Raw genomic sequence first — 402 nt, 5'->3', positions numbered from 1 at the left:
GGTCCAATTCTCTACTAGTAATAATGAATTCCCTCTACATCAGTTCTCTCCTAACTCTAACCTTATTGAGGAGGACCCTTTTCTTTCTTCATATTTGATTTGGAAGGGGAGTGGTCTCTTGGAATCCACTCCTACTATGACCATCTTCTCCCTAGTCAATGAATGAGTGGTCCCAGTATTAAACTTGAGTAATTATTTACTACTGCAGACGGTGCCCTGGTGGTTTCTACCCATGATTGATGAGAGGCAACAGTTCAGAATGGTTAATGGCAATAAAAATGGAGTCGTTTTTAAAAGACATTATAGTTTTTAAAGCATTTCTATGTGCATGATCTGCTGTGAACTTCAAAACTCTCTTGTGTAGAAAGTAGAACAAAGATTAGTTTTATCATCCTTATTTCA

The sequence above is a fragment of the Otolemur garnettii genome, unplaced genomic scaffold, assembly GCF_000181295.1.
Source record: "Otolemur garnettii isolate 467f Iridium unplaced genomic scaffold, OtoGar3 scaffold00063, whole genome shotgun sequence".
NCBI classification, from domain to species: domain Eukaryota; kingdom Metazoa; phylum Chordata; class Mammalia; order Primates; family Galagidae; genus Otolemur; species Otolemur garnettii.
The sequence above is the reverse complement of the archived record's forward strand: the minus strand, read 5'-3'. Positions refer to the sequence as shown.